The sequence below is a fragment of the Perca fluviatilis genome, chromosome 15 (assembly GCF_010015445.1).
Source record: "Perca fluviatilis chromosome 15, GENO_Pfluv_1.0, whole genome shotgun sequence".
In the NCBI taxonomy this organism is placed as follows: Eukaryota; Metazoa; Chordata; class Actinopteri; order Perciformes; family Percidae; genus Perca; species Perca fluviatilis.
The window spans coordinates 1,694,816-1,717,262 of record NC_053126.1 but is presented as its reverse complement, the minus strand read 5'-3'; the positions used below and the strand labels follow the sequence as shown (position 1 = coordinate 1,717,262).

The window sequence follows — 22,447 nt, the reverse complement described above, 5'->3', positions numbered from 1 at the left end:
AACTGTAAGCAGGAATAATGGTGTTATAAATTCACCTGTTACATGTATATAGGATTGTTTATCAAGCTTTTATCAGTATTAGTTCATCTTTTTCTAAAATGATAAAGCTTATGTAATAAAGGCCTAAATTCAGATTTCTGCTTCTTTTTTAACATTGTAAACTCAAATCAAAGTCCCTCAACAGCTGATAAGTTATGTGAACACACAGAAGGGAAAGAGAGAGGTAATATGGTGGGACTTGGTTTCTGTCTTGTTGGATGATGACTTCATGGGTGTAAAGGCAATGGCACTAAACTTTCTCCAGTGGCGGATTAAGAATACTTTAAAAAACAAAAGACGGGAAAAAGGGGAAAGAAATATGCCTGCGACATGAGTGGGAGATATAAACGCAGGACGTCTGTGATGGTTGGAGGGGACACAGATCTAATGTGGGACTGCAATAACAAACTTGCAGTCAAGGCCCAGACCCCTTTATGGAGGTTCTGGATAATCCTTCACTTCCTTGCAAAAAATTATTTTTCACAGTCAACTCAAGTACATTATGTTGTTTTGTTTATGTTACTGCAAGGAAGACTCATATGTTTATGGGTTACTAAATGGAAGTTTGGATGCAGAATGTTATCATGTATATAGTTACAGTGTTCGTTTAAATTTTTTATTTTACAACATGGGATATGTATAACAATGAGCCACAAGGTCACATAGAACTGCAAAGTGTAAAACGGTTTGCATACGTAAGCGTTAATGGATAACATAAGAGTAATTAGCTATAACGTTAAGGGCTTACATAGCCCCATGAAGAGGAAAAAAATTCTCAATGAGCTTAAACATCTTAAATGTACAATAGCCTTTATACAAGAAAGCCACCTATCAGATTCTGAGCATATGAAACATAAGAGGTCATGGGCCAGCCAAGTGTATTTCTCATCTAATGGTTCAGGGAGAAGGCGTGGTGGCAATATCGTTGCACAGCTCGCTGCAGTTTTGTTTACATTCAGAAATTAAGGATAAAGGGGGAGATTTATTTTGGTGAACGGGTCCATTTGTGGTGTGACTGTCTCTATGCTGAATATCTATGCTCCAAATGAAAACAATCCTACATTTTTAAAGAAAATTTGTGAAATGATTATAGAAAAAGCTAAAGGAATCATCCTGATTGGAGGCGATTTGAATTGCATTTTGTCAAATAGGATGGATAAAAACCCGCCATCATTTGCCACGCCTTCAGGGGCCTGTAGGATTCTAAAGCAAATGACGGAGGATCTGGGTCTCATCGATGCATGGAGACATATACACCCAAGAGACCGGGATTACACATTCTATTCAAACCCGCACTCCTCATATTCCAGGATTGATTATTTCTTTATCGCTAAAAATGACTCTTACAAGTCCTGGATTGCAAAATACATAACATAACATTAAGTGACCATGCCCCAGTTAGTTTGATTTGGGATTTAGGTAGGTGTTCTAACCCAAGCCTATGGCATCTAAATGTTTCACTCCTAAATGATAATGCATTTAAAGATCATATAAAGGCAGAATTGGCTCAATACCTTCACTTTAATGACACGAGTGAGATGTCACCAGTGATCTTGTGGGAGGCGGCCAAGGTAGTTTTGAGGGGAAAGATAATCTCATTCGCATCAGCTAAAATGAGAGAAGCCAAACGTAAAGAACTTGAAGAACAAATTAAACAGAACTGAGACATAAAAGTCAAATATCTATAAACGATCTAACTCAGCTTAATGAAGCCAGGAGGGCCTTAGGAGACTTGCTTACAGATAATACTGAGAAAAATTTAAGATTCTTAAAACAGCGCTATTATGAGCATGGGAGTAGGGCTATTAAATTATTAGCATTCCAACTGAAAAAACAGTACAGTTGTACATAAAATTAAAAATAATGACCCAAATAAAACCTTTCTGTATAAACCGGATGAGATATTGGGAGCTTTTGCCACTTTCTATAAAAAACTGTACTCAAATATGGACACATGCACAGTATTTGAAAATAATCGATGCCTACTTAGAGGGCATAAACCTGCCAAAGCTATCAGAGGAAGACTCACAAGCTATAGATCGACCCATTACAAGAGAAGAAATTGTGGAGACAATCAAGGGGTTAAAAAAACAGCAAAAGTCCGGGCTCAGATGGATACTGTAACGAATTTTATAAAGTCTTTGTAGACAACATAAGCCCTATTTCGCTTATGCATTTGAAAAGGAGGAATTTCAACCAAACTGGAAAGAGACAATACTTTTGGTTATTCATAAGGAGGGAAAGGACACTAGAGAGTGCAGTTCATATAGACCCATAGCACTTCAAAATTCTGACTGTAAAATATTGACCTCCATACTGACAAAGAGACTTAAATCGGTTATTACGACTCTAGTGCACCCAGACCAGACAGGCTTTATTACTGGTCGCCAGCTGTCTGATAATATTCGTTGGTTACTGAATGTTATGTCTTATGCTAAATCGAAAAGGCTGGACGCCGAAAAGGCATTCAACCATGTCTCCTGGCCTTTCCTTTTTAGAGTTTTGAGGAAATACGGTCTAGGTTCTGGCTTTGTTAAATGGGTACAACTGTTATGCTCATCTCCAAAAGCATCAGTAAGGGTAAACGGGTGTTTCTCGCAAATATTTCAGTTGGGGAGGGGTTGCAGGCAGGGGGACCCTCTTTCGCCTCTCCTTTTTGCCCTCAGTATAGAACCCCTTGCACAGTTAATACGAGCTCGCACAGATATTAGTGGTATTGAGGTGAGCGGAGAGGAACACAAGTTGTTGCTATCTGTAGATGATGTAATTGTGTATATCTCAGACCCTACAAAGTCTGTCCCAAATGTAATGAAACCTTTGGATTTTACTCGGTTTACAAAAGAAATGTGACTAAGACAGAAGCACTCCCCATGAAAGATTTAGTTTCCCCACAGATGAAATCTGCTTTCTCATTTAGGTGGCCCAGGGAGGGAATTAGGTATTTGGGAATAAATATACCCCCTGACCTTAGTAATCAAAGTAACTATATTAAATTAATAGATACAATGAAGCAGAGGTGGGTAGAGTAGCCAAAAATTGTACTCAAGTAAAAGTACTGTTACTTCAGAATAATATGACTCAAGTAAAAGTAAAAAGTAGTCATCAAAATAATTACTTGAGTAAGAGTAAAAAAGTACTTGGTGAAAAAACTACTCAAGTACTGAGTAACTGTTGAGTAACGTCTGATTTATTTTTTAACACAAGCATTCAATCAGACGGACAAAAATACAAAAATAATCATATTTAGGCAAATTATAGTTCATCCAATCAATTAAATTAATTTAAATTAATTAATTAATTACAAAATAGCTTAAATTAAAAATAATCCAGGTAAATTTAAGTACTTAAAAAATAAAATCAATAAAATAATAATACATAAAAAAATAAATAAGCACAAGTAACACAAATTTCCATACCTTTACACTTTTTTTTTACCAGGCTCTGCAGGCAGAACTAGAACAAGGTAATGTAGCTGCTGTTTGGTACTTTTACTAACGTAAACATGCTTTCATTCACAAAGGTGGATCACTTGTTAACGGGATTAATCGCCGTGGTAACTTATGCTGGACGTCTAACCTGGTCGGGAGCAAGTTAAGTTGGAGATCAGAGATCAACCGGTGTAAAAGCACCGCCTACTGACCAATCAATACTCCACTGATAACAGCTTCACCGTTCTTAGAAGATCAGGTGGAGCTCGGTGCAGAGAGAGAGAGAGAGGGGGAGAGACACAAAGAGAGGGGTGTGCTGATACAAAAAAACATTTAGTGACCGACAGCCCCGTTAACATTCCCTGATGGGTATTTGCCGTGTGTAATGCGCACAGCGGTTTGAATTGAGTTTTTTATATTATTTGCTCTCACGATCGCTTCCACTGCCAGGGTTGCAACTGAAATAAAAGGCTAAAGCAACGGCAGTTTATGGAAAGTAGGCCTACAAGTGTAATTATGGTCAGATATTGTGCCTGACTGATGGGGAAGTGATATTGATAGCCAAAAAAAAAATAGCCGACGCTGTAGATGCGCACAAGAGTTGTGCGCATCTATTTTTTTTTTTTGCCAGCCGTCCTCCTGTTTTAGGAAGCAGCGACTGTATTGCGTTTTGCTTGTAAAACTGTCTGTGTTCTTCGTATTTATGTAGAATTAAGCTATAGTTTGCTCTTCTTATGTAAAATATGTGGCTATTGGTCATGTTGTGCAAACATCACCTCTTTTATGTGACCACGCGCCGCTGGATTGGGAAACCCTGGGTTGATTGAACTAGTTGATAACCACCGTCATCATGACACAGCATGCGGGGCCGCGGTGGTTAGGTTAGGTGAAGCCGGGTAACTGAAAGAAATCCAGGACATGTTGATCTGGCCTCTGGCGTGTTCCTCCTCGTCTGTGTCTGCATTGACGACGGCTTATTCTGACATTGTCAGTTTTGTTTTGCTGCGACTGTAAACTAACCCATCCCACCGCTGAGTTTGAGTATGGTGACGAGACGAGACTGCACAACTACGTTTGATTGGTGAAACACAGTCACGTGGTAGAGCCTTTAGCGGAAGTCTCTCTCTCTCTTTGTCAAAATAAAACATTAAAATGAGGCGTACGCGGGGGATAAAAACAATGACACGTAGAATACCAAAGAGGTAAAAAGAAAACTAACGAGCTCATTGTAGCCTAATGTAGCGGAGTAAGAGTACAGTTTCTTCTTCACAAATCTACTCAAGTAAAAGTAAAAAGTATAGTGATAACGGAGTAAATGTAACTCGTTACTACCCACCTCTGCAATGAAGCAAGATTTGAACCACTGGACTACACTTCCTCCTACTTTAATAGGCAGGGTGGAAGCTGTTAGAATGAATGTTCTCCCAAGGCTCGTCTTTCTTTTTCAAACTCTACCAATCTCTCCACCTAAATCTACTTTTGGTCATATAGATCGTCTCATCTCAAGATTTATATGGCAGAGTAGGGGACCCAGAGTCAGATATAAAGTCTTACAACTGGCAACAACTAAAGGGGGTTTAGGCTTACCCAACTTGAAGCATTACTGGTTAGCGTCACAACTACGTGCAATGATAGTGTGGTTATCAGATGACACAAGTACAAGATGGCTCAGGATGGAAAAAAGTTACAGTCCTGATATGCCTTTGGCGGGGATCCCCTTTAATAGGATTAAATCCACCAGAGATCTTTTGGGAGAATGGTCGAACACAACATGTATAGCTTGGAAGGAAATACAACAAATGTTTAAGTTGACAGGTGATCTCTCCGTTTTGAGCTCAATTACTTACATTAGAGATTTTCTTCCCTTAACCCTTGTGTTGACTTCGGGTCACATTGACCCGTTTTCAATTTTTGTTTCATATCAGAAAATATGGGACGTAGAAATAAGCGCTGAAATGTGTAGAAGAAAAACTTTACAATTTAAAAGCAAAAAAAAAGGCATCAAGGTTGACGGGAAGACAACACAAGGGTTAAGAATTGATACAGGATTAAAAAATTGGACACTTCTGAACCTTCATTATGTACACCAATTATTTAGTAATAACATAAATCACTCGAACAACTGAGAACAGATTTTTTTTCAGGTATCTAAAATTAAGGAGCTTCATATTCAAACACCCAAACTGTAACAGATTAATAGAGCGCTCCCTTTTAGAACAGTATCTATTAAAAATTCAAGGTGGAGAACATATGAGGAAACCAATAACCAATGTTTATAGAGTCATTGCTTCAATGACAAAAGATAATTAATTTTATGTGAAAGACAAGTGGATTAGGGAGTTACGGCTCAAAATAAGTGAGGAGGTTTGGTTGGAGATATGTACTCAGGCTCACAAAGTCACAAACGGCAATTCGTGGAAGGAATTTCAATGGAAGATAAATAACAGATTTTTCAGAACACCACAAATTGTGGCTAAAATTAATCTGAATCAATCAAGTAGCCTAAATGTTGGAGGGGGTGTGGAGAGACAATGGCTACTCACTCACATATTTTTTGGCAATGCCCATCCTTTTGGAAATCCATTTTTGCATTTATTAATAAATTATTGAATGCTGAACTGCTAAGAGACCCTCTGATAGCAATTCTAGGGATGAAACTAGTTGTGATACACAGTAGGAAAAAGATGTATTTATTACAGATATTAGTGGTAGCAGCAAAGAAAACGATAACAATAAAATGGCTTAAAGGTCCCATGACATGGTGCTCTTTGGATGCTTTTATATAGACCTTAGTGGTCCCCTAATACTGTATCTGAAGTGTCTTTCCCGAAATTCAGCCTTGGTGCAGAATTACAGCCACTAGAGCCAGTCCCACAATGAGCTTTCCTTAGGATGTGCCATTTCTGTGTCTGTAGCTATTGAGGAGGAGAGAGGCCCATCTGAGCTTTCATTTTCTCAAAGGCAGAGCAGGATACCCAGGGCTCGGTTTACACCTATCACCATTTCTAGTCACTGGGGGACCATAGCCAGGCTGGGGGAACGCATATTAATGTTAAAAAAATCCATAAAGTGAAATTTTCATGCCATGGGACCTTTAAAAAGGAGTCGCCAAACCAAGCTGAATGGCTAACAATTTTAAGAAATATCTACACTATGGAAAAAATTACTTATTCGTTGAGACTAAAGAGAGAACTTTTAATTGAAAGATGGGCACCATTAATGACGGTGATGGAGGACTGTTAGAACTAAAACTTGTATATACCTGCTAGGTGAACCTGTATACAACCCATGTTTTGTTTTAAGTTGATGTTTTTACTGTTTACATTGCTTATTTTCAATGTTGTTAAATATCTTTTTATTTCTTCTCTTCCTTGTACTTCTGGACACGTTCTCCTGTGGACTTGACCATATACGTAAGAGTGTATGAATGTTATGACCCCTTATAAAGGATATTATTTCAGAGTGGAAGTAACTGCTGTAAAAGGAGATCTGAAAAATAAGTAACAAAAAAATAAATAAAAGACATTACCCTCCCCTATTTTCCTCCGGTGGTCCATTCCATAAATACCGAACAGTCCCGTAGCAACAAAGTTTGTCACTATAGGCCTACTTAGCGACTTTTCAGACCCCTCTAATGACTCTTTAAAAAAAAAAAAAAAAAAAAACGAGTAGCGGTGTTATTGGAGACTTTTGGAGACTTCTCAATGAGCAGTGGGTGCTGCCGTGGGCCCCTCCCCCATCTGAAAGCACTCACAGGCGGCCCATATCCTCACACAGCAGTTCCTCCCAGCTGCAGTCAGAGCAGGAGATGTTAACCCCTCCGCGACCAGACTGAAAATGAATCGCGCATGCGGGAAGCCCCGCTGGCTTGAGAGGACACTAGTTGGTAGCCTACGACAGGGTCACAGAGCATTTTCTTGAAAAGGAACTTAGGGCAGAATTTGCGTATAAATATATGGACAATTTTTATGATGTAGGCCGAAAATGAGCTTCCCCTCTTTCAAAGACCAGCAGCCGCCACTGTAATAAGTAGTAGCCACTGTAGCCTAGGCTGGTGCTTACATTTCCTGTCACTGTTTTTGACAGCGCCTGCACATATAAAATGCAGTTATCAGTATTGGGGTTACTAGTATTCATCATGTACAGGCATATGAATAACCTGATTTCTCTGTGCTCATGTAAACAACATACCCCCAAGATGATCATAACCGGTGTAAGCCTCATAAAGGCGTTATTCATGTCAATGTAAACTCATTCTTTTCCTTTAAACCACAAGGTTTTGGGGGAAAAGATCTCTCTTACTTTCTCTTTTACTTTTTTTGTTAGTGATTTAAAACATGCATGCAGAATTTAACTAGAATATCACTTCATTTTCTGTAAATAAACACTTTAATAGAGTCTATTATGTTTGTTGCAGGTGTTCAGTGTTGACAGTGGTTTGTGCTGGACTGTTGTTGGTTAAATTTCAGAAACACCCTCAGCCCGCCAAAACCTATACCTCGTTTTCCTTGAAGTCACATGGTTTCGGGTAAATCATGAGTTAGAGTAGTCCTACTTTCAGTTTTGACATTTGACGTTGCTGATGAACAAGTAATGTGCACGCAGAGGTTCTTATCTCATGAGCAGGTGTGAGGGGTTTTTGAGGGGCAGACCGAGAATATAAACAAGTCTCTGATCTCTCTTTTTTTTTTTTTTTTTTTTTTTTTTTTTTTTTTTGCTTCTTTTTTCTCTCTCTCTCTCTCTCTCTCTCTCTCTCTCTCTCTCTCTCTCTCTCTCTCTCTCTCTCTCACCAGTAGTGTGTGTGTGTATATATACACACACACTACTGGTCAAAAGTTTTAGAACACCCCAATTTCTTTTGTTTTTTATTGAAATTTTAGCAGTTTAAGTCCAATGAATAGCTTGAAATGGTACAAAGGTAAGTGGTGAACTGTCTGAGGTAAAAAAAAAAAAAGAAACAAAAAAAAAAAAAAAAAAACACCACATTTTTATTTTTTCGGTTAAAAAAAAAAAAAAGAAAAAAAAAAAAATAAAAGGCCTTTTTCAGGGAACAAGAAATGGGTTAACAACGTAAAGCTGTTCTGCAGTAATGGAGGTTGATCAAGCTTTGAAAGTTGGTGCTACCAATTCCCACAGGTGTTCCAACTTGTCTGGATTACTTACAACCCCCTCTGTTTGTATAAAAGTATTGTTGGAACACACTGTGGTACCGTACCCTCCCTGAGCATTATTTGAACAGTATTGTACTGCAGAAAGTAGTGTGTTGCTATAAAATAATGGTGGGAGAAACAGGGCAATTAACAATGGAAGAGAGACAGCCCATCATAACACTTAATGCTGGTCTTTCCTACAGAGAAATTGCGAAGAAAGTCAAGGTGTCAGTGAGTACAGTATTCTTGCCATCAAAAGGCACTTAGAAACTGGGGAAACTCTGACAGGAAGAGGTCTGGCAGACCCCAAGCCACAACAGAATCAGAAGACAAGTTTCTGAGAGTCAACAGCTTGCGTGATAGGCGCTCACAGGACAACAGCTTCAAGCACAGCTTAATAGTGGTCGTAATAAGCAAGTCTCAGTTTCAACTGTAAAGAGAAGACTTCGAGCTCCAGGTTTGATAGGTTGAGTTGCAGCAAGAAAGCCATTGCTAAGACGTCAGAATAAGAAAAAGAGGCTTGCCTGGGCCAAGAAACATTGCCAATGGACTACTGAAGACTGGAAGAAGGTGCTATGGACTAACAAAATTTAAATCTTTGGTTCATTGCGCGCAGGATTTTGTAGCGCCCGTCGAAGTTGGCAAAGGATGGTTCCTCAGTGTGTGACATCAACTGTCAAACATGGAGGAAGCGTGATGGTCTGGGGCTGTTTTGCTGGATCCAGGGTCGGTGATTTGTACAGAGTGAAAGGCATACTCAACCAAAACGGCTACCACAGCATTTTGCGAGCCATGCAGTACCCTCTGGTATGTGCCCAGTTGGTCAGGGGTTCATCCTACAGCAAGATAATGACCCAAAACATAAGTCCAAGCTATGCCAGAACTACCTTAGCAAAAAGAACAAGATGGTAACCTTAAAAACATGGAGTAGCCAGCACAGTCACCAGACTTAAACCCCATTGAGCTGGTTTGGGATGAGCTGCAGCATTCTGGATCAGCTGGAGAGTCTTAAGGGACTTATTTGAGCAACCTGAGAGTAGGGAATTACAATAGTCCAGCCTGGAAGTAACAAATGCATGGACTAGTTTTTCAGCATCGTTTTGAGACAGGATATTCCTAATTTTGGCAATGTTACAAAGATGAAAAAAGGCTGTTCTTGTGGTTTGTTTTAGATGGGCATTAAAGGATATAACCTGATCAAAAATAACTCCAGTAGTGCTGGAAGCCAGGGCAATACCATCAGTGTAGCTATATCTTTAGAATAATGAGGTTTGGAGGTGTTTAGGGCCCAGCACAATAACTTTGTTAGAGTTTAACATCAGAAAATTGTAGATCATCCAGGTTTTTATATCTTTAATGCACGCTTGAAGTTTAGCTAACTGACTGGTTTCGTCTGGTTTGATTGACAAGTATAGTATTGGGTGTCATCCGCACAACAGTGAAAGTTAATTGAGTGTTTCCTAATAATATTACCAAGAGGAAGCAAATATAAGGAGAATAGAATTGGCTTTAATGCCAACTAAGTGTATCAATCTCTGTAACAGGATTGGTGCGGTGGATAGTTGTCAAATGCAGCACTAAGATCTAGTAAAACAAGTCCTTTGTCTGCAGCAGTTAGAAGGTCGTTAGTAATTTTTACCGGTGCCGTGCTATGATGCTTTCTAAATCCTGATTGAAAGTCCTCAAATAAACTATTGCTATGTAGAAAATCACATAATTGTGGCAACTACCTTCTCAAGGATCTTGAGAGAAAAGGAAGGTTAGATATATATATAGGTCTATAGTAGGGCTGCACAATTAATCAAATTTTAAACACAATCACGATTTTGGCTTCCACGATCAAATTTGCGTGTCGAGCGATATTTAGAATGCGTCCATTCCGTTCATAAAACTCTCCTTATCAGAGTTTTTGCAAAGCAAATCTAGCTCCATAAACCACTGTCTGATACGTGCCTCCATGTTATTAGTGTTTACTGGTAGCTAATGGTAGGCTAACGTTACCTGCTGTGTAACGTGTTCTTAGTGTTTACTAGCGTGACATGCACGCGATGTTTATGGAGCATCAGAAACGCAACACAAGACATGTTGCAGTGTAATGAGCCACCAAAATCCGTGGGTATCGTCCGTCGGTAGATACCTTACGGCAAATGTGCATGTATGGAAAGCAGTCGCACAACAGCTGAAATGGCATACTCCTTCACAGTATCCTTCAATAAAGGAGGAACGTAGCACCAGAGATGGGAGTAAGTCACACATGGGCAAGTCACAAGCAAGTCTCAAGTCTTAACCTTCAAGTCTCAAGCAAGTCCAAGTCATTTTTGTGACAATCAAGCAAGTCAAGTCAAGTCATAGCTTTGGTCAAGCAAGTCACAAGTCAAGTCATACCAAAGTTTATCCTTTTAAACAAGCTAATGACAGTGATTATGAACTGCTGGAGTTTTATTTGTATTTTTACTCAATATTCAATAGACATTACATCAACATACATCTGAAGAGTTTAAATTAACACAGATAAAAAGCCAGCGTAAAACTGATAAATCAACAATATGTCTCAAACATGACATCAAATCCTGAAATTCCTTCAAACAATTCAAGTATAATGGTTCCTAAGTCAAAAAATATTCTTCAAACATGCCTCACTTTTGGAGACAGAAACACATCCTTTAACCTTTCCTTCTCTTAAAGAACAAAACATATTCTTTAAGAGGAGCTGAATCCCACAACTTTGCTTTATCACATGGAATGGAAAGTATATGTTGATATTTGTCAGTGTATTTGTGAGTGAATGTGTGCATGTTTGAGAAAGAGTGAAAAGTTATTACCGTAATATTAGTGAGTGAATGTGCGTGTGTGTGAGAGTGCAGAGTGTGTTGTATGTGTGCCTAGCTTTATTCACATACTTATGTCTGCATGTGTGTTTATGAGAGAGAGAGAGAGAGAGAGAGAGAGAGAGAGAGAGGTTTGTGTTGTGTGTGTATGTGTGCCTAATTTTATTCGCTCTTACTGCCACCTTGAACAAAGAGGGGAGGGTGTGCTTATTCATGGCCAAAAACTGAAGGGAGTTTTGTCCATCACAAACGTCCAAATGGTGGTTCAGCTGAATATGGGGACTGGAACCCGAATCTCTCCCGCTTTGAAGTGTCTAATGGATCGACGTCGGAAATGTTTGTAGGCTACTGCAGACCTTGCAAACTGCCCTTCGTTATTTTTCTTTGCCTGGTCAAATGTGTAATCCTTATAGCCAAACTTTATTATTTTCTGTGCAGAGGGACAGAGAGCCGATTTATGTTTTCCTCCGTGGGTGCTCAACCGCACACCCTTTAAAAAAAGTGTTTGCATTTCAGAACCTTAGGAAACGGAAGCACGCGCCCGACACGCAAAAACGCCATGATAAAGCCGTAAACTAGGCCTAGCCTATAGGCTATATTTCAACTCAGGACAGCACACTCTACACACAAATACAGATAGGATTGGATGAAAAGTTTAACTGGCATGTAACCGCGATCAGCTTCGGGGAAATTAAGAATCAATGCCACCGACATAACCAATCACACTATGACAGACGCTCCACAACTGCAGTGTTTAATTATAGATTAATGTAAAAATGAACTGGCAGTCTGGCACACGTGGGTGGTCATTATTTTCCGAGCACCCACGGTATCGACGCCCATGAGAGGGATCCATGACGTTACTAGCCATAGCCAGTGTTGTGTACTGACGGTCTGCTGCCGCGCGCCGCGTCATCATATCAACGGTTCCTGCGCATGCAACAGCAGTCAAATCGTAAAGTCAACTCCTCCTCAATATCCGGCGGGGAAAAAATATTCTATTAAACAGAAAATCAAGTCATATCAAGTCCTTTGACTCAAGTCTAAGTCAAGTCCCAAGTCATGAATATCAAGTCAAAGTCAAGTCAAGTCTTTTATGAATGTTAATCAAAGCAAGTCTCAAGTCCTAAAATTTGCCATTTGACTCGGAATTCCCCATGTCTGCGTAGCACTATATGGATGTAAAATCAGTTATAATTAGTCTATGTGACAACAAAATTTGTTTTGGTTAAAATCAACAAATAATCGTGATAATTAATCGTGATCTCAATTTTGATCAAAATAATCGTGATTATCCATTTGGCCATAATCGTGCAGCCCTAGTCCTGTCTATAGTATGCTAAGACCTCGGGATCGGGGTGGGCTTTTTCAGAAGAGGTTTTATCACAGCTACTTACGTGAAGTGTTAACCACGGTGGCGCTTCTTTGAGTAGCCCCGTTGGGATGGGGTCTAAGAGACAGGTAGATGGCTTAGCTGAGGATACCTTTAACATTAGTTGTTGAAGGTCTATAGGATAAAAAGCAGTCTAAGTATATGTCAGGTCTAGTCATTCTTTCTAGCAATCCCTGGGCGTTTAAAGGTGAACCTTTAGAGGTTGCGGACAAAAGGTGATGGATTTTATCTCTAATTGTTATAATTTTATCATTAAAGAAGCTCATGAAGTCATCACTACTCAGAGCTTTAGGAATAAATGGCCTACTCTCTCTGTCAGCCTGGCTACAGTGCTGAAAAAAAACCTTGGTTGTTCTTATTTTCTTCTATTATGATGAGTAATAGTCTGATCTGGCATTTCGAGGGCCTTGCTATAGGTTTTGAGATTGTCTTGCCAATCCAAACAAGATTCTTCAGTTTGGTGGAACGCATTTACTTACACAAGGTTTTCACGAAGTTTGTTTTAATTTGCGAGTTTGGGAGTTACTACGAAGGTGCTCGTTTCTTTTTCTCTTCATCATCTTCTTTTTGAGGGGAGCAACAGAGTCTAAAGTCGTCCGGTAGTGCGGTGCTCGATACGATCTACAAATGTATCAATTTGGGAGTGACTAAGGTTAACATAAAGGTCCTCAGTTATTTTAAAGCATGATATAGAGTTAAATGCTGTTGGAATATCTTCCTTAAATGTAGCTACCGCGCTTCGGTACCTACTCGGCTTGCGCCTTGGCTCTATGTCGCCTTTTTGGTTTTCCATTACAAAAAAGTACCTGGTGGTACCTGCTAACAGATACTTTTTAATACCACCTCAGTCGAGGTTCCAAGCGAGCCAAGACGAGTCGAAAAGGTGACGTGAAACCCTGCAGGCTGCTGATTGGTTGGAAAGAATCGTCACTGATCACTGCATTGCTAGCGACAGACGGCATTTTTAAATAGTTTAGCCAGCGGTGTTTTTGCTGCCCGGAGGCTCCACCGAAGCTTTCTCCGTAGCGCTACAGGTGCGCCTGATGGTTATACTTGTGTGCTGGTGTGTGCATGTGCGTGTGTGTGTATGTGTAATGGGTGTGTGTGGGAGCTGGTGAGCGAGGGAGAAGTGAGAGAGTAGCCCGATTATCTCCGCGACGCAGTAGTGACTCTAGTCATATATGTGAGAGAAACAAAGAGTCTCCCCTGTTCTTTCTGACCACGGTGGGAAATCTTGAGCAGTAAATGTTAACTATCTCTTTGATATCATGTTGTTTACGGAGACGGAGAACCAGGAAATGAGTCGGGGAAAAGCCATTAAAGCAACGCTACTAAGCCACGCCCACGGCAGTTGCTATGACGACCAGCCACGCTGAGTCTTAAAATCTGCAATGGAAAACGGACACACAGCGCGTCGAGGCGAGTAGAGTCGAGTCGAGTCGAGTAGAGTCGAGTAGAGTCGAGGCGAGGCGAGTAGGTACCATGTAATGGAAAAACGCCATAAGTGCTTGAGTAGAACAATTGTAATTCAAACGCAATCCAGGCAAATAGCCGCTAATTTAAACAATAAAGCAGATTTGAGTACGTTTTTGCTGGAGCAGCAAACTAGCGTCTGTAACACTGGAACACCGGAAGTGACGGAATACGCTTACCGTAAACGTCAGCACGTAAGTCCTCAGTTACCTCCGTCTGTGTGTGTGTGATGATATCCTGAGTTGTACATTAATATCTCAAGATGGAGTCTAGACAATGGTGGTGTTAATGAGGCGGTTAAGAGCACCTCATGGGTAGGGTTGGGCATCGAGAACCGATTCCTAATCGGAATCGTTTCAAAAATTACAATTCCATCGGAATTGTTTCTTTATTGGAATCGTTTGGAATCGTTTGGAGGATTTGGTTTAAAATCTGATCATAGGTTCCAAATTTAATATGCGCAAGTTTTGGTTTCTGTAGCAGCCAGGCACTTGTTGTGTTGCAGCCGTGCAGCACAGTAAGCAGAGCTCTAGTGTGGCTTTATTTTACATTGAAAAAGCTGTAAAACTGCAAACCACCATTGAATTTGTGAAAATAGGCATGTGACCCGTTTCAGCTCCACCCCTCAAAGAATCGGAATCGAGAATCGATAAAAAACGGAATCAAAACGAAGACTCGGAATTGGAATCAGAATCGTAAAAATCCAAACGATGCCCAACCCTACTCATGGGTGCTGGTTGTGATGAATATTAGAGGTGGACGGGGGTTGAGAAAGACAGCAACAAGATGATTGGCTCACAGCAGTTGTGGCAAAATATGATTATTTTAAGTGAAAGAGTGAACGGCCTCAGTGAACTGATTGAATTGGAAGCATGAAAAGGCAGAGAGAGAGAACGAGAGAGAGAGAAAGAATGTAAATAAATAGGGGAAGCATGAAGATAGCACTTTGCTTAAAGTTTTTCATGTATGTCTCCATTAAGTCTTCTGCTGCTCTGAATTGTGTGGAAGACATGTTTTGCTTCACTCTCTCTTTGACACACACATACACACACACACACACACACACACACACACACACACACACCTACCTAACATTTGATACTATATATCATCAATGCCCTTTTTGGACTAACCTCTTTTTATACTTGTTAAATATCAGTGGATGTCCTGGAAGATAGTCAATGTTTTCTTTAAATAATGAACACTTGTAGCCGCTGTAGCTCTGCAAGTAACACATGTTCAATGTTGAAATCAGTATGTGCAGTGTTTGAGTAGTACGACCTTAAAGCTTTAGTGCGTAACTTTTTGATATTAATGAACGTCCGTTACATTCAAGCCATTGCCAAATAAGTTGCTACAAAGCTAATTAAGACTATCAGCTCCACACAACTCTCTCTTGTTTTCTCAGTATGACTATGTTCAGAAGGTTGTGGCGTCCAGTGACTTTCCTGCGCAGAAGCTCGAGTAAAGATAATGACCTCTTCTGAAGAGTCCATCATCTTTTAATCCTCCATGTCCTCCTTGGCTACTAGTAACTGTGAGGAGGAGGGGTGGGGCGCATGTGCGATCACAGAAGGCTTGTATCATGTGGACGCTCCGACAGCAGGGTGCGAACTTACGGGGTTGCTAGGGGAGCTTGGCTTCCCTTAATAAGACATGGGGCTCCCCTGAAAACTTGATTTGTGAAATTTTGTGGGGTCTCTAAAAATATTGACAGTGTGTCATTTGATGTGCAATTTGAGTTTTGTGTAATGTAATCATCATGGATTATGTGTAAAATTGCAAAAGGATTGAAGCTTGGGGCCCTGCAGGCCTAATTGAACGGAGGAATTATGGTATTCTTCAGTAGCCTGAGTAACTTTAACCATTGCTCGTGTGAAATCTCAAAGACAGCCTTATGCTTTGTTTAGAGACTATTTGATGGTGGCTGTTTGCTGTTTGACCTATCTACTCCTGTTGATGAAGTATAATAGGGTCAATACTGCATACACTTGTAGCTGTTATGTATCTTTGTAAGTCATAGTAAGTCTCAAGCACTCAGATTGGGCTAACATCCTTCTAAAACTAAAATTTAAGCGCCAAAAGTATTTCAGTAAATTACACATTATAAAACTGTCATAAAATTAAATGAATTACCAAGACACATTATGAAATGTGCAGCCTACTACTACAAAAGACTGCTTATATCAGCCACTGAACCCAGCATTTGTCTGTAATGTTACATGTTTTGAGAAAACAATCTGCTGTGTCACAACCCCGTAGAGCCATACAGCTAATGATGCGGCAATAACGGCTTAGGTAGCTATTTAAGATAGCATTAGTTAGCTGCCTATTTTTCGAACAAATGACTACACATAAAAGAATGTCTCTACAAACGAGAATAACACATAAATGTGGCGCGTTTGTGCAGTTTTCTCACCTGCAAACACAGTATAAGAACAGTCCTCTGCATACAAGGGGAAACGTTATTTGGTTAAAATGTCGGCTGCACTGTGGCAATAGGTCTAGCAATGCAAGACTGGCTAGCTAGCTAGTTGTTAACTCTGTTGTCCTCCATAGTCTCGTGCTGCGTCGCGTAAACTCCGTAGTTTGCTGCCTTCGTGTCCCATGTTCATGTGTGTACTTGCTCATCTGGAGCACGTCAGTTTGGGTAATATAAATTGTTCTAGTTAACATTAAAATGTGGATTATTATTGATAGATATTATTTACGTAATTTGCATCCGAAATAGGTCTGATCCACCCAAACAGTGGACCAAAATCTCAACCTGCGGCAACACTTCAAAAGTAGCACAATTCCGCAGGAGGACCAACATCAAAGTCAAAGTATCTTTATTAGTCTCCCCCATGGAGAAATTCGTTTTGGACACTGGAGAGAAATTGCTGCAAGAGTTACAACAGAGGCACACAACAAGCACAGGGTTAAAACAGTTAGAAGACAAATGTACATTGAACATCTAGGCTACTCAAAGACCTGTGTAAATAGCAAATTACCATTTTCTATAGGCTACTTGTGCAAAAAAGCCATCCTTCCTACATTCTACCGTTCTACCATACCATACCATTCTGTGCATCCATGCATTCAGTCCTAAAAATAAAACATTCATTTATCCATTCATAAATATCCTTACAATCCATTGTAAATATACATTAATTTCTTCATTCATATCCATACATACATACTGTACTTTCAGTCACAGATATACATTAATAAATTCATGGTCATATCGTTCATCACTGCTCATTAATGAGCTTAACTGAGAGAGGAACAAATGAGTGCTTATACCTGTTATATTTGCACAGAGGAACCCTGTACCTCTTTCCTGAGTTCAATAGCTCTGAAAACAACACGTGAGAGTTATCCGATAGAATGATCTTAGCCTGCCTGATTGTTGCCTGATCAAAAAGCTCCTGCGGGGTGAGGGGTGCAGGTGTTCCCATAATTTTGCCTGCCATCTTGACCAGATTGAAAATCTGAGTTTTGGTTTTGACTGTCAAATTTCCAAACCAGCTGGTTTACCGAAGATTTGACTCTATTGTTGCTCTATAGAAGATTAAGATATTAACATACCCCCAATATGATCATAATCGGTGTAAGCCTCATAAAGGCGTTATTCATGTCAATGTAAACTCATTGTTTTCCTTTAAACCACAAGGTTTTTGGGGAAAAGAGCTCTCTTCCTTTCTCTTTTACTTTTTTTGTTACTGATTTGGTTTAATTTCAGAAACACCCTCAGCCCAAAAAACCTATACCTCGTTTTCCTTGAAGTCACATGGTTTCTGGTAAATCATGAGTTAGAGTGGTCCTACTTTCAGTTTGGACATTTGCCTTTGGGAGGGGTTTGTGAGGGGCAGACCGAGAATATAAACCAGTCTCTGATCTCTCTCTCTCTGTATATGTAACGTGTGGGGTCAGGAAGGCTTTCTGACTAGGCAGCCACATCTACACAGACCAGGCAGAGCTAATGAGACATAATAAAAGGTGAGTTTAAACAACAATTATTGATTTTGTGTGTAGAATTAAATCTGAACATGTACAGTTTTTATAACAGGCATCAACCTTTTCAAGCAACTTCAGTTCGATCAGGAGAGACTTAATATAAAACAGTTTAAAAAGGAATTAAATTAATTAGTTTGATATTGCAGAACAGGAAAGGTGAAACAATATGAGAGGAGTCTTTGTGATTAGATCCCATTGTTACATCATCGATTTAAGGGGATATCCTGAGTTGTACATTAATATCTCAAGATGGAGTCTGGACAATGGTGGTGTTATTGAAGCGGTTAAGAGCACCTCATGGGTTCTGGTTGTGATGAATACTAGAGGTGGACGGGGGATGAGAAAGACAGTTTGACAGCAACAAGATGATTGGCTCACAGCAGTCGTGGCAAAATATGATTGTTTTAAGTGAAAGAGTGAACGGCCTCAGTCAACTGATTGATTTGGAAGCAGGAAAAGGAAGAGAGAAAGAGAGAGAGAGAGAGAGAGAGAGAGAGAGAGAGAGAGAGAGAACGAGAGAACAAGAGAGAGAAAGAATGTAAATAAATAGAGGAAGCATGATAACCATTTCCACGCTGCCTGGGAGGAGACGTTGGGGGAAAAAACACAGTCTGACGAGAAAGCGGCAACCTCCATACCCAGTGAAAGTCACCGTTTCCCCGGGGTACTGGACTACTGGAATACTCCTGGGGCCCGTCCGTGGAGCTGGCTGGCTGCCAGCTGCCGGCATAACTAGCGAAGCTATTAAGGGCCTGAGCGCCGACAGCGGCGAAGGCCCTATTGAAACTGAAGCAATTATTTTTTCCCCGTCAAATTAATTGCCTTGTTGAGGGGCTTACCATATTCAAAAACTCACCAAATTTGGAGGTTGCATCAAGTCTGGTGAAAATTTACGTATTTTAAGGGTTTCGGGAATAGGCGCACAGAAATGGCTCGCTAGCGCCCCCGAGAAAGTTAAAAAAATTGAGCCCCTGCAGTGCGTTCAACGTAGACTCACGAAACTTGGTAAACATATGTAACATGTCAAGATGTACAAAAAACTTCATTAGAGCCATACCCTAAAGCCAACAGGAAGTCCGCCATTTTGAATTAAAAATGTTAAAGATATTAAGATGTTAAAGATGGAAAGTTGTTAAAAGAAAAACTTTTCGTCATAGGACGTGGCCGTGGCGGGGCGGCCATTTTGTGCGTTTCGCCATCAAAACAGGAAGTGGGTGTAACTCGAGTGTACGTTGTCCAACCGGCTCGAAACTTTTCAGGATTCATAATAGTCCAACCCTGAGGACAAATAAAGGCCGATATTTACTTAAAGTCATAGCGCCCCCTAGTGGCAACAGGAAGTAGGCCTAAAAGTGAAGGTGCTATACTTTAACGAACTCCTCCTAGAGATTTCATCCGATGGACTTCAAACTTGGTCTGTACCATCCCAACACCTTAATGATGAAAAGTTATTAAAAGAAAAACTTTTTGTCAGGCAGTGTGGGCGTGGCATGGCGGCCATTGCGGCCATATGTACATTGTCATATCTGCTTGAAATTTCACAAAATCAACAAGGGTCCAGGTCTGAGGACATCTATAGGCCGATATTGACTTTTGGTCATAGCGCCCCCTGCTGACAACAGGAAATGCACCTTATATGACAAACATCATCAGATTTACATGAAACTTAGAATGTGTGGTTTATGCCCACTTACTCAGGCCACGCCCCCTTTCATAACATTTCAACCGTTTAAGGTAGAGTCTTGTGTGAGGTGTCATTGAACTCAGCAGAGAGTTCATTCTTCATTGGTGATGGTTTGGCCCGCCCCCTATGCTTAAGCCAAGCCCCCTTTCATAGCATTTCAACCGTTTAAGGTATATCCTTGTGTGAGGTATCATTGAACTAAGCAGTTAATAAGTTCCTTATTGTTCCTCATTGGTGATTGTTTGGCCCGCCCCTCTGTACTTAGCCACGCCCCCTTTCATAAATGGTGACCCGTTTAAGGTAGAGTCTTATGTGAGGTATCAATGAACTCAGCAAAGACTTCCTTTTATATTGGTAAAGGTTTGACCCGACCCCTATAAGTTGGCCACGCCCCCTTCACAGCTAATGAACTGTATGATGTAGAGTCTTGTGTGAGGTATCGTTGAACTCAGCGGGGAGTCCCCTTTTCATTGGTGACGATTTGCGGCGCAAATGCACGGAGGCAAGGAGCAGCGTCCGCCAGTAACCCAGGACGCGCACAGAGACGTGAGGGCCCGTCCATCGCTGCTTGCAGCTTTAATTACAGTTTGAATTTCATCACGCCACTTATATAACATCTACCCCAAGGTCTTATAAAGCTAACAATGGTGTCCGATTTCAATTTTATGAATTTTTGTGAACATTAGGGGTTTCGTCAGCTGTGACTGTCCCTTCAATCCTATGTGTACAGATTGCGGCTAGTTAGCTTCATTTTCAGCGTAATTAGAGTATATTTACAGTCTGAATTTTGTCACGCCACTTATATAACATCTACCCCAAGGTCTTATAAAGCTAACAATGGTGTCCGATTTCAATTTTATGATTTTTTGTGAATTTCAGATGAATTCTAAGAGCTCTCATTGATAGAGCTCCATCCAGCCACAGGCTCTATCAGTGAGACTCGCGGACAAGATGCGTTTATTTCCCTGCTCGTTTCTTTAAATAACTCAACACATTATAATTACACACATTATAAGATTAACTGGAACCTGTGGTAAGAGATTGCTGGTGTAACAAGCTCGCTGACCGCGCTCTCACTCACATACATCGGGCATTTAGCTAGCAGGAAGAGGGGAGCTGCAGGCCCTGGAGCTCTGTCAGGGCAGCGGCGTTTGGTAGTCCCAAAAAACGGTGACCTTGCGTGGGTATGGAGTGCCGTGGGCTGCCAGCCGTGACGGAGCTCTGTGACTGGTTTTAGGAAGCATTTCAGGAAATTAAAAGGATAAGCAGATTGTTGCTGAGGTTTTTGTTCACAGAGATGTATAGGCTATAGCTTTGTTTGGGTATGTGTACATATACAACATGTGTAATTCATAAACATGGGTAATTCTCCTGTTTTTCTTTTTTTCTTTACATCCTCAAGCTCCATGTTGCACTTAAGCTCCACAATACAGCCTTCATTTTGTAAATGAAGTCCAACTTGTGTAACTTTTTGGACACATTTGTTACTTTGGCCTAAATATAGCCTATGTAGATCACATTTCTGATTATGGCATAGCTTTCTCCCCACCCAATTAGGCTAAAGTAATGAAAAAAAAAACACAAATGCTTGATCAAGGGCCCGGCCCGGCCCGGCCTGAGGATAGTGGCGGAAAATAACGGCCCGGGTCGGGCTCAGGCAGAGAATCTAAACTCTATGTTGTTGCTGCTGATACTGCTGGAGTTGATCTGAGAATAGACAACCCTGCTTTTCCCCACAAAGACACAGCAGGACATTGGGCCCATATAACCAAGTTGAGGCATGCGTTGGTATTCTGAGTGCCTCCATGCTGCACTGTCACTGGACATCCGGTGATACACAAGGATGAGCTTCTTATGAATCATTCAAAAGACCAATATTTACAACATTGGAGAAAGCAAAGAAAGTAGACTAAATTGTTATTTGACAGATTATCTTCACACTGTCAGAGATACAAAGAAGAGACAGGCTCAGTGACCACCAACTGGGTCAGACAGACAGGTCAGAGAGAGAGACAGGCTCAGTGACCAACAACTGGGTCAGACAGACAGGTCAGAGAGAGAGACAGGCTCAGTGACCAACAACTGGGTCAGACAGACAGGTCAGAGAGAGAGACAGGCTCAGTGACCACCAACTGGGTCAGACAGACAGGTCAGAGAGAGAGAGACAGGCTCAGTGACCACCAACTGGGTCAGACAGACAGGTCAGAGAGAGAGAGACAGACTCAGTGACCACCAACTGGGTCAGACAGACAGGTCAAGAGAGAGAGACAGGCTCGAGTGACCACCAACGGCGACAGACAGGTCAGAGAGAGAGACAGGCTCAGTGACCACCAACTGGGTCAGACAGACAGGTCAGAGAGAGAGACAGACTCAGTGACCAACCAACTGTCAGACAGACGGTCAGAGAGAGAGAGAGAGACAGACTCAGTGACCACCAACTGGGTCAGACAGAC

At 40.8% G+C, this 22,447-nt stretch overlaps 1 protein-coding gene across 1 annotated transcript in view; it reads left to right on the top strand.

Annotated features, from left to right (window-relative positions):
- Nucleotides 1–18,215: 18,215 nt before the first annotated feature.
- The window catches only part of LOC120574289, a 41,254-nt gene continuing 37,022 nt past the window's right edge, over nucleotides 18,216–22,447 (top strand). The window contains exon 1 of the mRNA XM_039824590.1: nucleotides 18,216–18,292. The gene's annotated coding sequence lies outside the window, so the exon portion shown is untranslated. The remainder of the gene's footprint in view (nucleotides 18,293–22,447) is intronic.